This window comes from Lithobates pipiens, unplaced genomic scaffold (assembly GCF_037356315.1).
Source record: "Lithobates pipiens isolate NorthernLeopardFrog02 unplaced genomic scaffold, aLitPip1_a1.2 Scaffold_13, whole genome shotgun sequence".
NCBI lineage: Eukaryota > Metazoa > Chordata > Amphibia > Anura > Ranidae > Lithobates > Lithobates pipiens.
The window spans coordinates 535,931,335-535,954,636 of record NW_027507718.1 but is presented as its reverse complement, the minus strand read 5'-3'; the positions used below and the strand labels follow the sequence as shown (position 1 = coordinate 535,954,636).

The 23,302-nt window shown below is 50.4% G+C and overlaps 1 protein-coding gene across 1 annotated transcript in view; it reads right to left on the bottom strand.

Annotated features, from left to right (window-relative positions):
- GBA2 (glucosylceramidase beta 2) overlaps positions 1 to 23,208 on the bottom strand; it is a gene marked incomplete in the record, with an annotated part of 106,283 nt that extends 83,075 nt beyond the window's left edge. The window contains 2 exon segments of the mRNA XM_077478229.1: positions 20,100 to 20,199; positions 23,034 to 23,208.
- Positions 23,209 to 23,302: the final 94 nt, after the last annotated feature.

Below are 23,302 nucleotides of genomic sequence, written 5' to 3'. Positions count from 1 at the left end.
TAGTTGAGGTCTTTATACTTCTTAAATGTTCTCCGATGCAAACTTGGAGTTGGAACCCCAGCCACAGATCACACAAACGTATGGATTTAAACTGACTTTTCATCAGAGGATGTTACGGATGACGAGTCACTTCCTACAGTGTTGGCACCGCGCCCAAGTGCCACCAGCCCGTGCCCTATACATTCAGCGATTTCAGAGACCGTGGATTTTAAAGATTTTTCTGCAGAGGAGGAACCTCCAGCAAAAACAGAAATGGAGACCTCTGCTTCACACCCACGGCAGTTCCGGAGGCCCAGGGTGAGAAGATGGTGGTGGTTCTTCCCCAGTGGAAGTCAGAGATTGTCAGAAATCAGACCGAGACGGAAGTACAGTTAAATCACACTTGTTTAATAATAAAAAGTAAAAAGAAAAAAAAAAAACGTAGTCAAAACATAACCAGAGTTCAGTAACCGGAACAGATAGTCAGCCAAGCCAGAAGTCTGGGATCAATGTAGTGAAACAGCAAGCAGGATCTGGAGCCAGAAGGGATGTCAGCAAAGCAAGTCTTTGAACGGGATCACAGGAGATAGTCACATCACAGAAACTAAGGTGAAGGCAGAGCTCCACTGGACTAGACGGCTTAAGTAGGCAGGACCGACAAGCAGGATATCATCAACAGGTGAGTAAAATGTGGAGGGAGATAGGAGCTGGCAATTAGCCAACAGCTGAGTAACTGTGGAGGGAGATAGGAGCTGGCAATTAGCCGACAGCTGAGCGGAAAGCTCTGAGAAGGAAGAGCCCAGCCCTGACAGAGATACAAGGAGGGGCGGCAGACATTCCCCCTCCCCAACAAGGATCAGTGTACCTGGGAGACAGTGACAAAGAAATGTTGTCCCAGCAGGCAGATGAGGGAACGGGAGATGGAGCAGGCGGCCCATCACCCCAACAGCAGCTACACAGTTCTGGGGAGAAGGCAGAGGAGGTTGTCGTCCTTTCTCCCCAACAGGCAGCCAGGATGGTGGAAATTGTCCTGCCTCCCCAACAGTTTGTCGGAGCGGATTATGTTGGGTCCCCAGCAACAGGGCAGAGTGCTACCAACCTCTGCCCAGGACTGGCAACAACTACAGAGAGCCAGGGAGCCGGGGCAGTCGGGCCCCCCTCTCCAGTGACAAGCTGATGTAGTGAAGCTGCTACTCCCAGCTGAATCGCTGGCGACAGGGCAGATAGATATTGGCCTCTGCCTAGCACCTACCTGATGACAACTATTTCTTGCAGCCAAGAATAGAGATCATGTGGACTATGCGAGTTCACTCTGCCCAACTAATGCATGCCCAGACCAGGTGTTAGTCTGGGACCTTGTTAGTCAACTTTTGATGGGGGAGAAATGTGACAGACCTAACCAAGATAGGGGCTTCTGGGGAGGACTAGGAGCTAGCCTTTTACCCACTGACTATGGCCCAGGGAGAGAGCAGATCATTCTCCGATGGACCACCAGATGGGACAGTAATATTTATCCACAATATCTCCCAGGAAATATATAAAGACTATTTTTGGTTTGTCTGATTCTGAACTCAACATGGCAATTGAAAGAGCTGGTCAGATTGGCCTCTGTTCAATGTAGGAGCCGGGCAGTCTTCTACTGGGGTCTCCTGCTATTGTCTGAAGGGATTCTGTGTATTGTACCTTCTGAGCTTGAAGCCGGAAAGTCTGACCCTCAATGAGACATTCGAGTCATCCAGGTGGTTAATTAACATAATGTTTATAGTATATGTCGGTTGTTGTAATTATATTCCTGGTTAAAGTTTGTATTGTTAGGGTAATATGATCAGAAGTGTGGGGGGGGGGGGGGGTGTGTGTATACTCCTGGGGCGTATAAAAGCCTGTATTCTTGTTCAAATAAACAGTTCCAGCTTAGCAGCCAAAACGAGTCCTGCCTAGTTCTTGGTTGCAATATGTGGCTATGATATCTATGTTCACACTGTAAGGCCGCGTACACACGCGCGGACTGTTTGCCCAACCTTGTTCGTCAAACAGTTTCGGCAAACAGTCCGCTCAAAATTTGCATGAGCGGACTTGCCCACACACGAGCGGACTGTTTCAGCAAACTGTTTGCCAAACAGTTCGCTCAACTTTTGAAATGAACGGACTCGCCCACGTAAGGAGGAGGCAAATCCGCCCATTTCGAGCGCGTGTACAGGTAGGCGGGGCCCGCGAAGGAGACGTCGCGGGCTCCGCCGCCTGGAATGGGCTTAAAGGGGAACCCCAACACCGAAAAAAAATCGGCGTGGGGGTTCCCCCAAAGTCCACACCAGACCCTTGTCCGAGCACGCTACCCGGCCGGCCAGGAAAGGGGGGCGAGCGAGCGCGCCCCCCCTCCTGAGCCGTACCAGGCCGCGTGCCCTCAACATGGGGGGGTGCCTTGGGGAAGGGGGGGCCGCGCGGCCCCCCCACCCCAAAGCACCTTGTCCCCATGTTGATGAGGACAAGGGCCTCTTCCCGACAACCCTGGCCGTTGGTTGTCGGGGTCTGCGGGCGGGGGGCTTATCGGAATCCGGGAGCCCCCTTTAAGAAGGGGGCCCCCGGATACCGGCCCCCCACCCTATGTGAATGAGTATGGGGTACAATGTACCCCTACCCATTCACCTGTGAAATAAAGTACAAAAAAAAAAACACAACACAGGGGAAAAAATATTTTATTGCACAGCTCCGGGGGTCTTCCGTCTTCGGGGGTCTTCTCGCCGGACTCCTCCGCTATCTGTGTGTAGCTCTTTTACTAGCGGAGGAGTCCGGCTTTCTTCCTCCCCGCCGCCGGCCTCTTCTCCCGACTTCGGGGGTCTTGTCCCCCTCTTCGGTTCTTCTGCCGGGCCACCGCGCCTTCTTGTAGCTCTTTTGCAGGCGGTGGCCCGGTCTTCTGTCGCCGCTGCCTTCCGTTCTTCTGTCGCCGCCTTCGGTTCTTCTGCCGGGCCACCGCGCCTTCTTGTAGCTCTTTTACAGGCGGTGGCCCGGTCTTCTGTCGCCGCTGTCGCCGCCGACTTCCGTTCGTGTTCTTCTTCTTGTTCTTCTTGTTCTTCTCCAGGAGATGTTGACACGTCGCTCCCTCCGGCCGGAATGCCAGAGCCGCGCTGTGCGGTCACTTATATAGTGACAATGGGGCGGTGTCACATGGTATATGTCACATGGGTTGGTCACATGGGTTGATGTCACATGGGGACTATGACATCGTAAGGGGGCGGGGTCACCATGTGACCAACCCATGTGACATATACCATGTGACACCGCCCCATTGTCACTATATAAGTGACCGCACAGCGCGGCTCTGGCATTCCGGCCGGAGGGAGCGACGTGTCAACATCTCCTGGAGAAGAACAAGAAGAACAAGAAGAAGAACACGAACGGAAGTCGGCGGCGACAGCGGCGACAGAAGACCGGGCCACCGCCTGTAAAAGAGCTACAAGAAGGCGCGGTGGCCCGGCAGAAGAACCGAAGGCGGCGACAGAAGAACGGAAGGCAGCGGCGACAGAAGACCGGGCCACCGCCTGCAAAAGAGCTACAAGAAGGCGCGGTGGCCCGGCAGAAGAACCGAAGAGGGGGACAAGACCCCCGAAGTCGGGAGAAGAGGCCGGCGGCGGGGAGGAAGAAAGCCGGACTCCTCCGCTAGTAAAAGAGCTACACACACATAGCGGAGGAGTCCGGCGAGAAGACCCCCGAAGACGGAAGACCCCCGGAGCTGTGCAATAAAATATTTTTTCCCCTGTGTTGTGTTTTTTTTTTTGTACTTTATTTCACAGGTGAATGGGTAGGGGTACATTGTACCCCATACTCATTCACATAGGGTGGGGGGCCGGTATCCGGGGGCCCCCTTCTTAAAGGGGGCTCCCGGATTCCGATAAGCCCCCCGCCCGCAGACCCCGACAACCAACGGCCAGGGTTGTCGGGAAGAGGCCCTTGTCCTCATCAACATGGGGACAAGGTGCTTTGGGGTGGGGGGGCCGCGCGGCCCCCCCTTCCCCAAGGCACCCCCCCATGTTGAGGGCACGCGGCCTGGTACGGCTCAGGAGGGGGGGCGCGCTCGCTCGCCCCCCTTTCCTGGCCGGCCGGGTAGCGTGCTCGGACAAGGGTCTGGTGTGGACTTTGGGGGAACCCCCACGCCGATTTTTTTTCGGCGTTGGGGTTCCCCTTTAAGCCCATTCCAGGCGGCGGAGCCCGCGACGTCTCCTTCGCGGGCCCCGCCTACCTGTACACGCGCTCGAAATGGGCGGACTTTCCGAGCGGGAACAGTCCGCTCATTTCGAAAGTACAGCGGACAGGCCCACACACGGGCGGACTGTTCGCTCAAACACAGTTTCAGCGGACAGTTTTTCGGAATTTCCGAAAGACTTTGTCCGTCCAACTGTCCGCTGAAAGCCCACACACGAGCGGACTGTCCGCCCAAACACTGTTCAGCGGACAAGGTTGGGCGAACAGTCCGCGCGTGTGTACGCGGCCTAAGAAGCAGTATTTTCATGGAAGCACACAAGCAGAGTGAGAAGAGGTTCACCCCATTCCTGATATCATCCCCAGGTCAATGGGCACCAAGTATAATAAGCACAGGGATGTCTTCCAGGAGCAGCGTCCCATTGCCGATACCATGCCCAGGTCAATGGACACCAAGTATAATAAACACACAGTGATGTCCTCCAGGAGCAGTGCCCCATTTCCTATTCCATCCACAGGTCCATGGGCACAAAATATGATGTACCATCATCTGTAGTCAGTGGATCTCACCATCTGCTGCGCATGCTTCGCAGACTCATCCCTTTTATCCCAAAGAATGACAAAGCAGTGGTAGTTGGAACAATCATTAATTCACGACTGGACTACGCAAACTCGCTTTACATAGGATTACCACAATATCAACTTGCGCGATTACAACTGATCCAAAACACGGCGGCAAGGCTGATAACAGGAAAAAAACCCTGGGAATCCATCTCTCCTTCACTGAGGAGCTTACATTGGCTAACCGTAAAAAATCGGATCACGTTCAAAACCCTTTGCCTCACCCACAAATGCATGCATAGAGAAGCTCCGCAATACCTAATGGAGAAAATAAATCATTACACACCAAACCGCAGTCTTCCATCAGCCAACAAAAACCTCCTCCTCGTGCCCAAAGCCCGGTATAAATCCAAGGGTGATCGGAGATTCGCTGTCCAAGGGCCTCGGCTATGGAAAACTCTACCAATCAACATCCGCCTGGAAGAAAATCACCTGGCTTTTAGGAAAAAACTCAAGACCTTCCTCTTTTAGCAGATGATCAAAGCTCGCCACAGCGCCTAGAGGCGATTCAGTTCGCATTGTGCGCTATATAAGTATTTCATTCATTCATTCATTCAGGGGTATCCTCCAGGAGCAGCGTCCCATTCCTGATACTATCTCTAGTTCAATGGGCGCCAAGTATAATAAACACACAGTGATGTCCTCCAGGAGCAGTGCCCCATTTCCGATTCCATCCTCAGGTCCATGGGTACAAAATATGATGTACCACAGGGGTGTCCTCCAGGAGCAGCGCCCCATTACTGATACCATCTCCAGGTCCATGGGCACAAAGTATGATGTAACACAGTGATGTCCTCCAGGAGGGAGCAGTATCCCATTCCTGATACCACCCCCTGGTCAATGAGCACCAAGTATAAGGTAGCACAGTGATGTCCTCCAGAAGTTGACAACACTGAGCATTTGTTTGGGGCACGCACATTTTTTATAATTTGAGCCCAAAAATTAGCTCCCCCCCCCCCCCAAGTATAGTTGTGTAAAATTGCTTTATTTAAAAAAAATTTCTAAGAGGCTGATCCCCAACCTAAATGTCATCACCAGGTTATCAAGCGACAAGCATGAGAGACACAGGAAAGTCCTTCACAACCAAACAGCGCTGAGGGCGAATATGAGACAACTAATGGCATTTCTACATGCCTCCCATTCCTATGGTGTAGATAAAGGCTACTTTTTTCGTATGTCTGAGTTTGTGCCTCAATGGTTTATCTGTGTGAAAGTTTATCAGTAGATCTTTCCAGTAACAGAACTTCCTGCTGCGGTCAGCCATCTCCTCGCCATCTGCCGGGTAGTCAGCCTGCTGTGTACAAGCTCATTGGGGAGCGGTATATCGGGTCTGGTATAAGGGTGGCCAGGTGGATAACTTCAAATGATGCAAGAAAACTGAATACAGTGAGGAAGGATGTCAAACATAACGAACAACTGATGAAGGTCTTCCATTACGTACTGTGAAGAGCCCTTTAGTTAAAGATTACTCAGAGCCGGTGATTGCTACTCATAGAGCCGGTGATTTCTACTCATAGAGCCGGTGATTGCTACTCATAGAGCCGGTGATTGCTACTCATAGAGCCGGTGATTGCTACTCATAGCAAGACAAAAGGTGAGTTGTAGAGGACAGGAAAGTCCTTATGTCATCCATTCACATAAACGTGGACTCCCAACGACATCTACAGAACACGGATCTCCAGGGTCTCTGGTTTCAGAAAATAAATCATGTTTGGGAGGTAACTAATCTTCAGGCCTAAATTTATTTTAACTATTTCCTACAAATGGGTATATCCGTACGTTCCACGGGTTTCAGTGGTTCTACCAGGATCCTGTTTGCAGCTGCAGACATGACCCTGGTGTTTTTATAGAGCCGGCAATGCTCTACATGTCAATGAGCACCAAGTATGATGGAAAACAGCGAAGTCCTCCAGGAGCAGTGCCCCATTCCTGATGTCACCTACAGATCAATGAGCACCAAGTATGATAAACACAGTGATGGCATCAGGAATGGGGCACTGCTCCTGGAGGACATCTACAGGTCAATGAGCACCAAGTATGATAACCACAGTGATGGCATCAGGAATGGGGCACTGCTCCTGGAGGACGTCTACAGGTCAATGAGCACCAAGTATGATAAACACAGTGATGTCCTCCAGGAGCAGTGCCCCATTCCTGATGCCATCTACAGGTCAATGAGCACCAAGTATGATAACCACAGTGATGGCATCAGGAATGGGGCGCTGCTCCTGGAGGACATCTACAGGTCAATGAGCACCAAGTATGATAACCACAGTGATGGCATCAGGAATGGGGCACTGCTCCTGGAGGACATCTACAGGTCAATGAGCACCAAGTATGATAACCCCAGTGATGGCATCAGGAATGGGGCGCTGCTCCTGGAGGACATCTACAGGTCAATGAGCACCAAGTATGATAACCACAGTGATGGCATCAGGAATGGGGCACTGCTCCTGGAGGACATCTACAGGTCAATGAGCACCAAGTATGATAACCACAGTGATGGCATCAGGAATGGGGCGCTGCTCCTGGAGGACATCTACAGGTCAATGAGCACCAAGTATGATAACCACAGTGATGGCATCAGGAATGGGGCACTGCTCCTGGAGGACATCTACAGGTCAATGAGCACCAAGTATGATAACCCCAGTGATGGCATCAGGAATGGGGCACTGCTCCTGGAGGACGTCTACAGGTCAATGAGCACCAAGTATGATAAACACAGTGATGGCATCAGGAATGGGGCACTGCTCCTGGAGGACGTCTACAGGTCAATGAGCACCAAGTATGGTAACCACAGTGATGGCATCAGGAATGGGGCACTGCTCCTGGAGGACATCTACAGGTCAATGAGCACCAAGTATGATAACCACAGTGATGGCATCAGGAATGGGGCACTGCTCCTGGAGGACATCTACAGGTCAATGAGCACCAAGTATGATAACCACAGTGATGGCATCAGGAATGGGGCGCTGCTCCTGGAGGACATCTACAGGTCAATGAGCACCAAGTATGATAACCACAGTGATGGCATCAGGAATGGGGCGCTGCTCCTGGAGGACGTCTACAGGTCAATGAGCACCAAGTATGATAAACACAGTGATGGCATCAGGAATGGGGCACTGCTCCTGGAGGACGTCTACAGGTCAATGAGCACCAAGTATGATAAACACAGTGATGGCATCAGGAATGGGGCACTGCTCCTGGAGGACATCTACAGGTCAATGAGCACCAAGTATGATAACCACAGTGATGGCATCAGGAATGGGGCACTGCTCCTGGAGGACGTCTACAGGTCAATGAGCACCAAGTATGATAACCACAGTGATGGCATCAGGAATGGGGCACTGCTCCTGGAGGACGTCTACAGGTCAATGAGCACCAAGTATGATAAACACAGTGATGGCATCAGGAATGGGGCACTGCTCCTGGAGGACGTCTACAGGTCAATGAGCACCAAGTATGATGAAAAGCAGTGATGTCCTCCAGGAGCAGTGCCCCATTCCTGATGTCACGTACAGGTCAATAAACACCAAGTATGATAAACATAGTGATGTCTTCCAGGAGCAGTGCCCCATTCCTGGTGCCATCCACAGGTCAATGAGCACCAATTATGATGTACCACAGTGATGGCCTCCAGGAGCAGGGTCCCACTCCTGATGCCACCAACAGATCAATAATCACCAAGTATGATAAACACAGTGATGGCATCAGGAATGGGGCACTGCTCCTAGAAGACATCCCTGTGTTTATCATAATTGCTGCTCATTGACCTGTGGATGGCATCAGGAATGGGGCACTGCTCCTAGAGGACATCACTGCTTTTCATCATACTTGGTGCTCATTGACCTGTGGATGGCATCAGGAATGGGGCACTGCTCCTGGAGGACATCTACAGGTCAATGAGCACCAAGTATGATGTAGCACAGTGCTGTCCTCCAGACATTGACAACACGGAGCCCTTGTTTGTGGCACGCATATCAATTTTTCATACATTTCTCCCAAAAATTAGGCTCTCTTAAGTATAGTTATGTGAAAAACTGTTTGCTTTTTCTAAGAGGCTGATCCTCCTAAATGTAATCACCGGTCAGCAAGCGACAAGCATGAGACACAGGAAAGTCCTTCATTACCAAACAGCGCTGAGGGCGATTATGAGGCATCTAAATGACATTTCTACATACCTCCCATTCCTATGGTGTAGACAGAAGATACTTTTCCATATGTCCGAGTTTGTGCCTCAATGGTTGATCTGTGTGAATGTTTCTTATCAGTAGATCTTTCCAGAACTTCCTGCTGCGCACCGAACCTCACCACAGTCCACCTGCTGTGTACAAGCTTGTTGGGGGCAGTATATCGGGTCCGTTATATGGGTGGCCAGGCCAGGCGCCCCCCCCCCCCCCGCGTTGCCTTCATGGGATCCCCTACAGCACTGGGGAGCCCAGGACAGAAATGGTCAGTTGGGGGCGGCACACCATAGAGGTGAAGGAGGAACGTCCGACCCCTGATCATCTCTATGGTGTATGAAACCAGAAGATGTTGTCACCTCTGGTTTTGGTTTGGTGTTTAGAAGTCATTCCCGGACGGTGAAAGCATCCGATCAAACCGATCTCTCAGTTGGATCAGATGATTTGGAAGGCAGGAGGAGAGATCTGCGGTCTAAAGACAGACCCAAGATATCTATATAATGAGGACCTGTCACAGTCCATGCTATCACAGGTTGTTCTCCTCTTATGATAGCAATAAAGTTGATAAAAAAAAAAAAAAAAAAAAAAGTGTAAAAAAATTTAATAATAAAAAATATATAACATGCCCCCATCCCCCGTGCTCATGCGTAAATGCGAATGCATTCATTGGACCACATATGTAAACGGTGATTGTACCGCACACGTGAGGGATCGCCGCGAATGTTAAAGCAAAAGCAATAAATTCCATCACCAGATCTCCTCTGTAACAGGCAACCAATAAAGGGTTTAGAATCATCGCCTATAGAGAATTGTAAATATAGTAGGGATCGACCGATTATTGCAGGCCGATGTCAGCATTTTCAAGAAAATCGTTCGCAAAATAGATCGATATTACCGATATTGGTCTCCGCGGCCATCTTTTTGGGGTCCAGAAGCCTGCAGAGTGCAGACTCGTTATGCAGGGTCTTGTCCTTGATGGTTCTACTCCAGTTCCTTCTCTTCTAGCCTTATCCTAGACCACTCCTGCCTACTGCAGGTATCGGCATTCTGCCAGCTACTGGACCTGACCTGCTCTTCCACAACGGGTCCTTGTGTTTCTGCCAAGACCCTCATCTCCCCGCTGGAGGACTACACTGCTGACCACCTTCCGGAGCCGACTTCGGAAAACTGGTCTATTGCCACCCGTGCCCCCTTGTGCCTTGCACTCTCTGTAATTGACTTCAGGGGTGTTTGGGCCAGAGGTGCAAGGGAAGCCCTCTCATTAATTCCACACCAACCAGGAATGTGACAACAGCCTAAACACTATAGCCTAAACACCGATATACAGAACCGATACAATGTTGCAGAGAGAGAACCGCTATACAGAACCGATACAATGTTGCAGAGAGTGACCCGATATACAGAACCGATACAATGTTGCAGAGAGAGAACCGCTATACAGAACCGATACAATATTGCAGAGAGTGACCCGATATACAGAACCGATACAATGTTGCAGAGAGAGAACCGCTATACAGAACCGATACAATATTGCAGAGAGTGACCCGATATGCAGAACCGATACAATATTGCAGAGAGTGACGGTGACCCGATATGCAGAACCGATACAATATTGCAGAGAGAGAACTGATATACAGAACCGATACAATGTTGCAGAGAGAGAACTGATATACAGAACCGAAACAATGTTGCAGAGAGAGAACCGATATACAGAACCGATACAATATTGCAGAGAGAGAACTGATATACAGAACCGCTATACAGAACCGATACAATGTTGCAGAGAGTGACCCGATATACAGAACCGCTATACAGAACCGATACAATGTTGCAGAGAGAGAACCGCTATACAGAACCGATACAATATTGCAGAGAGAGAACTGATATACAGAACCGATACAATGTTGCAGAGAGAGAACCGATATACAGAACCGATACAATGTTGCAGAGAGAGAACCGCTATACAGAACCGATACAATATTGCAGAGAGTGACCCGATATACAGAACCGATACAATGTTGCAGAGAGAGAACTGATATACAGAACCGATACAATGTTGCAGAGAGAGAACCGCTATACAGAACCGATACAATGTTGCAGAGAGAGAACCGCTATACAGAACCGATACAATATTGCAGAGAGAGAACTGATATACAGAACCGATACAATGTTGCAGAGAGAGAACTGATATACAGAACCGAAACAATGTTGCAGAGAGAGAACTGATATACAGAACCGATACAATGTTGCAGAGAGAGAACCGCTATACAGAACCGATACAATGTTGCAGAGAGAGAACCGCTATACAGAACCGATACAATGTTGCAGAGAGAGAACTGATATACAGAACCGATACAATGTTGCAGAGAGAGAACTGATATACAGAACCGAAACAATGTTGCAGAGAGAGAACCGATATACAGAACCGATACAATGTTGCAGAGAGAGAACCGATATACAGAACCGATACAATGTTGCAGAGAGAGAACCGCTATACAGAACCGATACAATATTGCAGAGAGTGACCCGATATACAGAACCGATACAATGTTGCAGAGAGAGAACTGATATACAGAACCGATACAATGTTGCAGAGAGAGAACCGCTATACAGAACCGATACAATGTTGCAGAGAGAGAACCGCTATACAGAACCGATACAATATTGCAGAGAGTGACCCGATATACAGAACCGATACAATGTTGCAGAGAGAGAACTGATATACAGAACCGATACAATGTTGCAGAGAGAGAACTGATATACAGAACCGAAACAATGTTGCAGAGAGAGAACCGATATACAGAACCGATACAATGTTGCAGAGAGAGAACCGCTATACAGAACCGATACAATATTGCAGAGAGTGACCCGATATACAGAACCGATACAATGTTGCAGAGAGAGAACTGATATACAGAACCGATACAATGTTGCAGAGAGAGAACCGCTATACAGAACCGATACAATGTTGCAGAGAGAGAACCGCTATACAGAACCGATACAATATTGCAGAGAGAGAACTGATATACAGAACCACTATACAGAACCGATACAATGTTGCAGAGAGTGACCCGATATACAGAACCGCTATACAGAACCGATACAATGTTGCAGAGAGAGAACCGCTATACAGAACCGATACAATATTGCAGAGAGAGAACTGATATACAGAACCGATACAATGTTGCAGAGAGTGACCCGATTACAGAACCGCTATACAGAACCGATACAATGTTGCAGAGAGAGAACCGCTATACAGAACCGATACAATATTGCAGAGAGTGACCCGATATGCAGAACCGATACAATGTTGCAGAGAGAGAACTGATATACAGAACCGAAACAATGTTGCAGAGAGAGAACCGATATACAGAACCGATACAATATTGCAGAGAGTGACCCGATATACAGAACCGATACAATGTTGCAGAGAGAGAACCGCTATACAGAACCGATACAATATTGCAGAGAGTGACCCGATATACAGAACCGATACAATGTTGCAGAGAGAGAACTGATATACAGAACCGATACAATGTTGCAGAGAGAGAACCGCTATACAGAACCGATACAATGTTGCAGAGAGAGAACCGCTATACAGAACCGATACAATATTGCAGAGAGAGAACTGATATACAGAACCGATACAATGTTGCAGAGAGAGAACTGATATACAGAACCGATACAATGTTGCAGAGAGAGAACTGATATACAGAACCGATACAATGTTGCAGAGAGAGAACTGATATACAGAACCGAAACAATGTTGCAGAGAGAGAACCGATATACAGAACCGATACAATGTTGCAGAGAGAGAACCGATATACAGAACCGATACAATGTTGCAGAGAGAGAACCGCTATACAGAACCGATACAATATTGCAGAGAGTGACCCGATATACAGAACCGATACAATGTTGCAGAGAGAGAACTGATATACAGAACCGATACAATGTTGCAGAGAGAGAACCGCTATACAGAACCGATACAATGTTGCAGAGAGAGAACCGCTATACAGAACCGATACAATATTGCAGAGAGTGACCCGATATACAGAACCGATACAATGTTGCAGAGAGAGAACTGATATACAGAACCGATACAATGTTGCAGAGAGAGAACCGCTATACAGAACCGATACAATGTTGCAGAGAGAGAACCGCTATACAGAACCGATACAATATTGCAGAGAGAGAACTGATATACAGAACCACTATACAGAACCGATACAATGTTGCAGAGAGTGACCCGATATACAGAACCGCTATACAGAACCGATACAATGTTGCAGAGAGAGAACCGCTATACAGAACCGATACAATATTGCAGAGAGAGAACTGATATACAGAACCGATACAATATTGCAGAGAGTGACCCGATATGCAGAACCGATACAATGTTGCAGAGAGAGAACTGATATACAGAACCGAAACAATGTTGCAGAGAGAGAACCGATATACAGAACCGATACAATATTGCAGAGAGTGACCCGATATACAGAACCGATACAATGTTGCAGAGAGAGAACCGCTATACAGAACCGATACAATATTGCAGAGAGTGACCCGATATACAGAACCGATACAATGTTGCAGAGAGAGAACTGATATACAGAACCGATACAATGTTGCAGAGAGAGAACCGCTATACAGAACCGATACAATGTTGCAGAGAGAGAACCGCTATACAGAACCGATACAATATTGCAGAGAGTGACCCGATATGCAGAACCGATACAATGTTGCAGAGAGAGAACTGATATACAGAACCGATACAATGTTGCAGAGAGTGACCCGATATGCAGAACCGCTATACAGAACCGATACAATGTTGCAGAGAGAGAACCGCTATACAGAACCGATACAATATTGCAGAGAGAGAACTGATATACAGAACCGATACAATGTTGCAGAGAGAGAACTGATATACAGAACCGATACAATGTTGCAGAGAGAGAACCGATATACAGAACCGATACAATGTTGCAGAGAGAGAACCGCTATACAGAACCGATACAATATTGCAGAGAGTGACCCGATATACAGAACCGATACAAATGTTGCAGAGAGAGAACTGATATACAGAACCGATACAATGTTGCAGAGAGAGAACTGATATACAGAACCGATACAATGTTGCAGAGAGAGAACTGATATACAGAACAGATATACAGAACCGATATACAGAACCGATATACAGAACCGATATACAGAACCGATATACAGAACCGATATACAGAACCGATATACAGAACCGATATACAGAACCGATACACAGAACCGATACAATATTGCAGAGAGAGAACTGATATACAGAACCGATATACAGAACCAATACAATATTGCAGAGAGAGAACTGATATACAGAACCGATACAATGTTGCAGAGAGTGACCCGATATACAGAACCGATACAATATTGCAGAGAGAGAACCGATATACAGAACCGATACAATATTGCAGAGAGAGAACCGATATACAGAACCGATACAATATTGCAGAGAGAGAACCGATATACAGAACCGATACAATATTGCAGAGAGAGAACCGATATACAGAACAGATACAATATTGCAGAGAGAGAACCGATATACAGAACCGATACAATATTGCAGAGAGAGAACTGATATACAGAACCGATACAATATTGCAGAGAGAGAACCGATATACAGAACCGATACAATGTTGCAGAGAGAGAACTGATATACAGAACCGATACAATATTGCAGAGAGAGAACTGATATACAGAACCGATACAATATTGCAGAGAGAGAACTGATATACAGAACCAATACAATATTGCAGAGAGAGAACTGATATACAGAACCGATACAATATTGCAGAGAGAGAACTGATATACAGAACCGATACAATGTTGCAGAGAGAGAACTGATATACAGAACCGAAACAATGTTGCAGAGAGAGAACCGATATACAGAACCGATACAATGTTGCAGAGAGAGAACCGATATACAGAACCGATACAATGTTGCAGAGAGAGAACCGATATACAGAACCGATATACAGAACCGATACAATGTTGCAGAGAGAGAACCGATATACAGAACCGATATACAGAACCGATACAATATTGCAGAGAGAGAACTGATATACAGAACCGATATACAGAACCGATACAATATTGCAGAGAGAGAACTGATATACAGAACCGATACCATGTTGCAGAGAGAGAACCGATATACAGAACAGATACAATGTTACAGAGAGAGAACTGATATACAGAACCGATACAATGTTGCAGAGAGTGACCCGATATACAGAACCGATACAATGTTGCAGAGAGAGAACTGATATACAGAACGATACAATGTTGCAGAGAGAGAACTGATATACAGAACCGATACAATGTTGCAAGGACTTGTCGCTCATCTATGCAGTGCTCAGTCCATTAAAATGTGAACAACAGAGTTCAGATCTCAGCAACATTATAGGAAAATGTTACAGGTTGGGCAAAGGGGGGGGGGGGGGGGGGGGGGGGTCTTGGGGGGCTCCAGTGTCCAAGCTGGGTCCATAATTGATCCATTGTACATCCCTCACTGCAGTGCAGCTTGTTCATGAACTTACCTCCATTCTGTTTGGTTAATAAAGAAGCAGCAGGAGATTGATAAAGTCCCCCCTTCACTCTCTCCCCAGTCAGTATATGCTCAGTACAAGAGACCATCCTACGACCCAAACATTGTCCTCCTCAGTCCAGATCCTGCTGTGGACGAGTCAGGTACTCATACTAGCTGCAGTTAGAAATAAACTGTCAGGTATAAAAAGGAGGAGCACAGCTTATTTCTGTAGCTGCTCAGAGTTCAGCTTTAATTAATTTACCTTCCGGGAGCCAAAAAAAGATAAATATGCCTGCTGAGGTGAGGGAAAACCCTGAACAAAAGTCAACCATAAAACACAGAGAAACCGGCTTATCCAGTTCCTGTGTGTATGAAAACAAAAGGATCCCGACTTCCCTCTACTGATACACATCATCATCAGAGACCCGAGGCCAACACCATGAGACAACACTCCATAACCTGAGACCAACCACAACGGTCCTATCTTCACCACAATGCCACACACTGGAGTCCCAAGGCCAACACCATGAGACGTCACTCCATTACCATGACTGTCCAGTCTTCACCACACTGGAGCCCCAAGGCCAACACCATGACTGTCCAGTCTTCACCACACTGGAGTCCCAAGGCCAACACCATGAGACGTCACTCCATTACCATGACTGTCCAGTCTTCACCACACTGGAGTCCCAAGGCCAACACCATGAGACGTCACTCCATTACCATGACTGTCCAGTCTTCACCACACTGGAGTCCCAAGGCCAACACCATGAGACGTCACTCCATTACCATGACTGTCCAGTCTTCACCACACTGTAGTCCCAAGGCCAACCATGAGACAACACTCCATAACCTGAGACCAACCACAACTGTCCTATCTTCACCACAATGCCACACACTGCAGTCCCAACGCCAACACCATGAGACAGCACTCCATAACCTGAGACTAACCACAACTGTCCTATCTTCACCACAATGCCACACACTGGAGTCCCAAGGCCAACACCATGACTGTCCAGTCTTCACCACACTGGAGTCCCAAGGCCAACACCATGAGACGTCATTCCATTACCATGACTGTCCAGTCTTCACCACACTGGAGTCCCAAGACCAACACCATGACTGTCCAGTCTTCACCACACTGGAGTCCCAAGGCCAACACCATGAGACGTCACTCCATTACCATGACTGTCCAATCTTCACCACACTGGAGTCCCAAGGCCAACACCATGAGATGTCATTCCATTACCATGACTGTCCAGTCTTCACCACACTGGAGTCCCAAGACCAACACCATGACTGTCCAGTCTTCACCACACTGGAGTCCCAAGGCCAACACCATGAGACGTCACTCCATTACCATGACTGTCCAATCTTCACCACACTGCAGTCCCAACGCCAACACCATGAGACGTCACTCCATTACCATGACTGTCCAGTCTTCCCCACAATGTAGTCCCAAGGCCAACACCATGAGACGGCACTCCATTACTGGAAGTGACCACAACTGTCCAATTTTCACTATGATTCAACACACTGCATTCACGAGGCCAAGTATCTGGTCATTAGGCATGTTGCCCCCCAAGTATCTAGTCATTACAGCACATTGGCACAGCTCCACCCCCCCCCCCCCCAGGTATCTGGTCATTACAACAACATGTGACCCCCTCCCCCCCAAGTATCTAGTCATTAAGGCATGTTGTCCCTCCCCCCAAAGTATTTAGTTATTAAAGCATGTTGCCCCCCCCCCCTTCAGCATCCAGTCGTTACAGCACATTCCCCAAGTATTTGGTCATTACAACGACATAGTCATTACAGCATGTTGCCCCCCCAAGTATCTGGTTGTGACAGACCCAACCAGGACAGGGGCTTTTGGAGAGGACTGGGGGCTTGCTCCCTATCCACTGATTATGGCCCATAGAGGAGCCCGGGGGTTTTGTTTGCTTCTTCTGGTCAGAGGATGGAAAAGAGCTCAGTTTAGCCTCTGATTCCATGAAGAGAGCAGATCATTCTCGAATGATGGACAACATGATGGGCGCTGAGAGCGAGGCTTGGATTCATTTTCTGAATAAAGACAATAAAGCTTCCCCTCTGGAGCGGATGGAAAGGTGAAATCTTGTACAGGGTAATGGTCAGAGGGAATATGGTGGGCCTCCTACAGACTGGGTTGGAGAGGGAATATGGTGGCCCTCCTGCAGACTGGGTTGGAGAGGGAATATGGTGGCCCTCCTGCAGACTGGGTTGGAGAGGGAATATGGTGGCCCTCCTACAGATTGGATTGGAGAGGGAATATGGTGGACCTCCTGCAGACTGGGTTGGAGAGGGAATATGGTGGGCCTCCTGCAGACTGGGTTGGAGAGGGAATATGGTGGCCCTCCTGCAGACTGGGTTGGAGAGGGAATATGGTGGCCCTCCTGCAGACTGGGTTGGAGAGGGAATATGGTGGCCCTCCTGCAGACTGGGTTGGAGAGGGAATATGGTGGCCCTCCTACAGACTGGATTGGAGAGGGAATATGGTGGACCTCCTGCAGACTGGGTTGGAGAGGGAATATGGTGGGCCTCCTGCAGACTGGGTTGGAGAGGGAATATGGTGGCCCTCCTACAGACTGGATTGGGGAGGGAATATGGTGGGCCTCCTGCAGACTGGGTTGGAGAGGGAATATGGTGGGCCTCCTGCAGACTGGGTTGGAGAGGGAATATGGTGGGCCTCCTGCAGACTGGGTTGGAGAGGGAATATGGTGACCCTCCTGCAGACTGGGTTGGAGAGGGAATATGGTGGGCCTCCTGCAGACTGGGTTGGAGAGGGAATATGGTGGGCCTCCTGCAGACTGGGTTGGAGAGGGAATATGGTGGTCCTCCTGCAGACTGGGTTGGGGAGGGAATATGGTGGGCCTCCTGCAGACTGGGTTGGAGAGGGAATATGGTGGGCCTCCTGCAGACTGGGTTGGAGAGGGAATATGGTGGCACTCCTGCAGACTGGGTTGGAGAGGGAATATGGTGGTCCTCCTGCAGACTGGGTTGGAGAGGGAATATGGTGGTCCCCCTGCAGACTGGGTTGGAGAGGGAATATGGTGGTCCTCCTGCAGACTGGGTTGGAGAGGGAATATGGTGGACCTCCTGCAGACTGGGTTGGAGAGGGAATATGGTGGTCCTCCTGCAGACTGGGTTGGAGAGGGAATATGGTGGGCCTCCTGCAGACTGGGTTGGAGAGGGAATATGGTGGTCCTCCTGCAGTCTGGGTTGGAGAGGGAATATGGTGGCACTCCTGCAGACTGGGTTGGAGAGGGAATATGGTGGTCCTCCTGCAGACTGGGTTGGAGAGGGAATATGGTGGCCCTCCTGCAGACTGGGTTGGAGAGGGAATATGGTGGCCCTCCTGCAGGCTGGGTTGGAGAGGGAATATGGTGGCCCTCCTGCAGGCTGGGTTGGAGAGGGAATATGGTGGCCCTCCTGCAGACTGGGTTGGAGAGGGAATATGGTGGGCCTCCTGCAGACTGGGTTGGAGAGGGAATATGGTGGACCTCCTGCAGACTGGGTTGGAGAGGGAATATGGTGGCCCTCCTGCAGACTGGGTTGGAGAGGGAATATGGTGGCCCTCCTGCAGGCTGGGTTGGAGAGGGAATATGGTGGCCCTCCTGCAGGCTGGGTTGGAGAGGGAATATGGTGGGCCTCCTGCAGACTGGGTTGGAGAGGGAATATGGTGGACCTCCTGCAGACTGGGTTGGAGAGGGAATATGGTGGACCTCCTGCAGACTGGGTTGGAGAGGGAATATGGTGGTCTTCCGGCAGACTGGGATGGAGAGGGAATATGGTGGTCTTCCGGCAGACTGGGATGGAGAGGGAATATGGTGGACCTCCTGCAGATTGGGTTGGAGAGGGAATATGGTGGGCCTCCTGCAGACTGGGATGGAGAAGCTCCTTCACTTGGGACAGAAATGATCATCAACAATATCCCTCAAGAGATCTATGAAGATAAATGAATTCCACTTTTTCAGACTTCTGGGACATGGTTTATCTTCTGATGACTTGTGGACAGATTACACAAGTTGAAGTTGATGAGATTTGGACAGCCCTGGGTCTTCTTTCCGGGGAACTGGGGGCAGAACTGTCTGGGTGAGCATGGACCCGAGTCACCTAGGCTTGTCTAAGTGACTAGTTGTTAATTATATTAGTGTCTCTCTTGGCCGTTCATTAGATGTACTGATGAGATTACGGTTTACAGTTTGCATTGTTTAGGATAACGTGATCTTATCTGATCTTGCATTGTATGTATTCTGTGTGATTTTACAATTAATTGAGTTCCAGTTTGCGCCTAAGCTAGTGTCATCTAGTCTTGGGTGCTCCGCTATAATACCGCGTTCCAGAGTGAAGGATTGCCGAATGTTGGTGGAAGCACCCAGGCTGGGCTGCCAGGTAGTCCAGCACACTGGTCATTACTGCATTCCCCCCCACCCCCCTCCAAATATCTGGTCACTATGGAATTTTTCCTTCCCAAGTATCTAGTCATTACGGCACACTTAGAATAGGTATTAGGAAGAGCTACTTACTCTTTGGCACAGGGTACTGGTTTGGTGTTTGGCACAGATGGTCTCCTCCATGGGCACCGCTCCTCAGGTCTCCTGACTCTCTGGGCTGAGATGTTGGAGGCTGGAGGTGAAGAGAAAACACACTGGATAGCAAGGACCTCCCATGGGGGGGGGGCATACAGGGGGGTCCTACCAGCCCCTATGATGTTCTCTCTCTCAGTCCTTCCGTACAGTGCCCACCCATCTCTCCTTACACCCTGCCCTGCACCCTCTCTCCCGATTCCTTTCCCTGGCGAATAGCCGGAGACTCTTCTAACCGTCTCCCACCCAGGGTGACCCCAACTCTCAGTCTCCACCAAATGTCTTCTTCTCTTAGTAACCCTCTGGTAGTGTCCTCCGCTCTCAGCCCCTCTGCCTATGGCTTCCACCCTCAGCCCCTCTCTAGGTTCTCCGGTCTCTTGGTGCCCCTCCTCTAGGTTCCTGGCGTGATGTCCACTACGTTCCTCTGTCAGGGTCCCCCTCTTGGTGTCTCTTTCAATGTACTCCTCCCCTCAGTCCCCCTAATCTTGGTCCTTCCATCAGTGTCCATCTTCCTCTTGGGTTCCTCTCAATGTCCCCCCTCCTCCTCCTCTGTCAGTGTCCCCCTCTTCTTCTCTGGGTTTCACTGTCGGCATTCGTTTTTCCCCCTCCTATTGCTTCCTCTGGGAGTGCCCCCCCTCTCCTCCACCAGTGACCCCCCTTCCCTCCACCAGTGACCCCCTTCTTCCACCAGTGACCCCCTTCCCTCCACCAGTGACCCCCTTCCCTCCACCAGTGACCCCCTTCTTCCACCAGTGACCCCCTTCTTCCACCAGTGACCCCCTTCCCTCCACCAGTGACCCCCTTCCCTCCACCAGTGACCCCCTTCCCTCCACCAGTGACCCCCTTCCCTCCACCAGTGACCCCCTTCCCTCCACCAGTGAACCCCTTCTTCTCAGTGCCCCCCTTCCTCCAACAGTGCCCCTTTGTCCTTAGTGTCCCCTCCTTCCACCAGTGACCTCCCATTCCCTCAGTGCCCCCCCCCCCTTCCCCCACCAGGGACCCATTTTCCCCTCAGTGCCCGCCTCCTCCACCAGTCACCCCCCTTATTCTACCAATGCCCCCTTTCCCCTCAGTGACCCCTTCTTAGTGCCCCCCCCCCCTTCCTACCAGTTTCCAACTTATTCCACCAGTGCCCCTTTCTTTGTACCAGTGCCCCACTTTCCCCTCAGCGACCCCCTCCCTCCACCAGCGACCCCCTTTCTTAACCCCCAGTGCCCCCCTCCCACAGTGCCCCCTTTCTTCCACCAGTGACCTCCTTTCCCCTCAGTGCCACCTTCCTCCACCAGTGACGCCCTTTCACTTAGTACCCCCCTCCTCCACCAGTCCCCCCCTATTCCCCTCAGTGACCCCTTCTTCTTAGTGCCCCCCTTATTCCACCAGTGCCCCCCTTCCTACCAGTGTCCCACTTATTCCACCAGTGCCCCCCCCTTCCTACCAGTGTCCCACTTATTCCACCAGTGCCCCCCCCCTTCCTACCAGTGTCCCACTTATTCCACCAGTGCCCCCCCCCTTCCTACCAGTGTCCCACTTATTCCACCAGTGCCCCCCCCTTCCTACCAGTGTCCCACTTATTCCACCAGTGCCCCCCCCCTTCCTACCAGTGTCCCACTTATTCCACCAGTGCCCCCCCCTTCCTACCAGTGTCCCACTTATTCCACCAGTGCCCCCCCCCCTTTCCTACCAGTGTCCCACTTATTCCACCAGTGCCCCCCCCTTCCTACCAGTGTCCCACTTATTCCACCAGTGCCCCTCTTTGTACCAATGCCCCCCTTTCCCATCAGCACCCCCTTATTCCACACCACCTTTCCCCTCAGTGCCCCCTTACTCCACCAGTGACGCCCTTTCACTTAGTGCCCCCCTCCTCCACCAGTCCCCCCCTATTCCCCTCAGTGACCCCTTCTTCTTAGTGCCCCCCTTATTCCACCAGTGCCCCCCCTTCCTACCAGTGTCCCACTTATTCATCCAGTGCCCCCCCCCCTTTCCTACCAGTGTCCCACTTATTCCACCAGTGCCCCCCCCCCTTCCTACCAGTGTCCCACTTATTCCACCAGTGCCCCCCCCTTCCTACCAGTGTCCCACTTATTCCACCAGTGCCCCCCCTTCCTACCAGTGTCCCACTTATTCCACCAGTGCCCCCCCCCTTTCCTACCAGTGTCCCACTTATTCCACCAGTGCCCCCCCCTTCCTACCAGTGTCCCACTTATTCCACCAGTGCCCCTCTTTGTACCAATGCCCCCCTTTCCCATCAGCACCCCCTTATTCCACACCACCTTTCCCCTCAGTGCCCCCTTACTCCACCAGTGACGCCCTTTCACTTAGTGCCCCCCTCCTCCACCAGTCCCCCCCTATTCCCCTCAGTGACCCCTTCTTCTTAGTGCCCCCCTTATTCCACCAGTGCCCCCCCTTCCTACCAGTGTCCCACTTATTCCACCAGTGCCCCCCCCCCTTTCCTACCAGTGTCCCACTTATTCCACCAGTGCCCCCCCCTTCCTACCAGTGTCCCACTTATTCCACCAGTGCCCCTCTTTGTACCAATGCCCCCCTTTCCCATCAGCACCCCCTTATTCCACACCACCTTTCCCCTCAGTGCCCCACTTTCCCTTCAGTGCCCCCCTCCCTCCAACAGTGCCCCCCTTCCCCTCAGTTCCCCCGTCCCTTCACCTGTACCCCCGTTCCTTTCAGCGCCCCCCCCCTCCTTCACCAGTACCCCCTTACTTCACCAGTGCCCCCCTTTCCCTTCAGTGCCCCCTCCCCCTCAGTGCCCCCCGTCCTCTCAGTGCCCCCCTCTCCTCCTCTAGGTGTCCCCCTCCTCTCGGTGCCCCCCCTTTCTCCATATTTCGGTAACAGTCCCGGTAGAACAGACACAATATTTACCATCACACAGAGCTCCATCCTTCACCACCTCACTGTCTTCTTCCGCGGCGCCATGCTGTGTGAGCTCTTCCCGTAGAGAATACGCAGAATTGACCTCCAACAACATGGCGGACAGGCGCAGAGAGGCAGGGCCACCGCCGCAGACAGCGGAATCCTGACTACAGCGTCTGCAATTCGAGCCCACTGCGCATGCGCATAATCCGGGAAAAGCCGAAACGTATCCGATTGGGGCCGAACGTGGGGGGACGCTTCATCCAGGAGGAAGGACA